This window comes from Chrysochloris asiatica, unplaced genomic scaffold (genome assembly GCF_000296735.1).
Source record: "Chrysochloris asiatica unplaced genomic scaffold, ChrAsi1.0 scaffold00145, whole genome shotgun sequence".
NCBI lineage: Eukaryota > Metazoa > Chordata > Mammalia > Afrosoricida > Chrysochloridae > Chrysochloris > Chrysochloris asiatica.
The window spans coordinates 7,953,693-7,956,417 of NW_006408663.1; positions in this window are offsets into that span (position 1 = coordinate 7,953,693).

A 2,725-nucleotide genomic window follows, 5' to 3' on the forward strand; every position below is an offset into this window, starting at 1 on the left:
CTCTAGCTCCATGGGTCAGCAAACCCAACTTAAATGTCTGGCAGCATCCCATTCTACAAGCAAGCTTCCTGCCCAAAGTCACTCAGCTTTACTCGCTATGTGGACTGAGAAACCCACTACTACTCTGTCTTGGATTCTGGTTCTTGGTTCTGCTACTGCTGTTGCTCCTCTGTCAGTCCTCCATTGTCACAGTTTTCTGTCCCTAGGTTGAAAGAAATTCAATGCACAGGAATCTCGAGGTCAAAAAGATATATCACCCTCTAGCTCTTCTTCTGTAGTAGTATGAGATCCCCTCGGCTGCTTCAGAGATGGTTCATTTTAAACACATGTTAGAGTTTATAGCTTTACAATTACAATTAATGCTATTAATATCCACAGCTGAGTCATGGAAGCCTATCAGTATCTTCTTCACCTTCTCTTACCCAGACCCAGCAGGGAAGAAAGTTCTTTGGTGGGAGTTACAGACTATAGCTAGAAGAGACATTAAATACTCCATGACACCACAGAGGGAAGCACTTGGTATGTTTGTTGTTGTTGTTGTTAAGTGCCATTTTACCAATTCTGACTCAAAACGACCAAGTTTAGGGTTTCTGAGGAGTAGCTTGTGAGTTTGAACAGTCAATCTTGTGGTTAACAGTCTGGTGCTTATCCTACATAAGTACATCAGGTATATTCTATGACTTATAAAAGGCCAATGGGTTGCTATACAAAACCACAAATGTTATGCTATGAAATGTGGTTGAAGAGGTATATAGTCGTCTCACATGCTGACATTAATAGACAAAGACAAAACAGTATAAAAGGAAGTATTAACAGGTTGTTAGTAAGGGAGTTTTATGGATATATATATATAATAAAGACATCTCTGGATCACATGACAAGAATGGAATGGAGATTAATGCAGTAGAAATAGGGAGAATAAACTAATCCATAATCTGTTTGTAAAATTAGGGTGGGAAAGATGTTAATTAGTGGTGAATGATTTTTTTTGTTGTTGTAGCCTTTGATATAATTAGAAAACAGAAAAGCTCTATTAAGGAACAAGTAAAATTCTACTTATCTCAGCACCCCATGATACTTGCTACCTGAGAGTTTTGCTACTCAACTGGATTAAATTAAGTGACTATATTTACCTGGAAGGTGGTTGAGAGTTCGTGCAACACTCTAAGAAGTAGGAAAGGGAGTGGAAGCTTTGCCATGTTTGACAGAGTAATCTGTTTTTGCAAAGATTCCTACGGTCTACCTCCAGGGCACAGGCCATCCTCATAGGCCACTAAAGAAAGATGATAAGTGCACATCCAAACAGTAAAACAGAATATGGGTTGAGATGCAAAACACTGAAAATGTCTGTTTTCTGAATAAAAAAGTCATTACTATAACATCTGTCTAAGAGAAACAAAACATGAACTTGAATATATCCCACCTGAATTTAGAGATCATCTGAAAAACAGATTTGACACCTTAAACACCAAAGACCAAAGACCAGAAGAGTTGTGGGATGACATCAAGAACATCATACAGGCAAAAAGAAAAGTCATTAAGAAGACAAGAAAGAAGGAAAATATCAAAATGGATGTCAGAAGAGACACTGAAACTTGCTCTCCAAAGTAGAGATGCTTAAGCAAATGGAAGAAATGAGGAGGTAAAAGCTGAACAGAAAATTTCAAAGGTTAGCTTCAGAAGACAAAGGCAAATATTACAACAAAATGTGCAAAGATCTGTAGCCAGAAAACCAAAGGGGTACAACATGCTCAGCATTTCTCAAGCCGTTGGAAAAAAAAAATAAATAAATAAAAATCAAGCCTAGACTTTCATTATTGAAGGATTCTCTCATCAAGTTAATGAATGATGCAGAAAGTATCAAATGAAGATGGAAAGAATAGACAGAGTCACTGTACTAAAAGGAAATGGTTGATGTCCAACCATTTCAAGAGGAAGTTCATGATTAATAGCCAATGATACTAAAGGAAGACCAAGGTGCATTGAAGGAATTGGCTAAGTACAAGGCTCCAGGAATTTATGAAATACAAATTTTAGCCTTTCAAGAAAGTGAGGTGGCACTCACTGAAGGCACTCACACATCTCTGCCAAGAAATTTGGAAGACAACTATCTGGCCAACTGATTGGGAGAGATCAATATTTATGCCCTTTCCAAAGAGAGGTGACCCAAAAAAATGCAGATGTTGGACCATATTTTTGATATCCCATGCAAGTAAAGTTTTATTAAAGGTAATACAGAAACAGCTGTAAGAATACATTAACAGAGAACTTCCAGAGGTTCAGGCCGAATTCAGAAGAGAACATGGAATGATGGATATCATTGTTGATGCCCAATGGATCTTGGGTGAAAGCCGAAAGATGTGTTGTTGTTGTTGTTGGGTGCCATCGAGTCGGTACCAACCTATAGCAACTCTATGAAAAGCAGAACGAAACATTGCCCAATCCTGAGCCAACCTCACTATTGTTGCCACACTTGAGTCCATCGATGCTGCCACTTGGTCAATCCATCTGGTTGGCAGTCTTCCCCTTTTTTTCTGACCCTCCACATTACCAAACATGATATCCTTCTCCAGCGACTGCTCCCTCCTGACAATATGTCCAAAGTATGAGAAACGAAGTTTGGCCATCTTGGCCTCTAAGGAGCACTTTGACTGCACTTCTTCCAAAATGGAACTATTGGTTCTATTGATAGTCCATGGCACTTTCAATATTCTCCTCCAACACC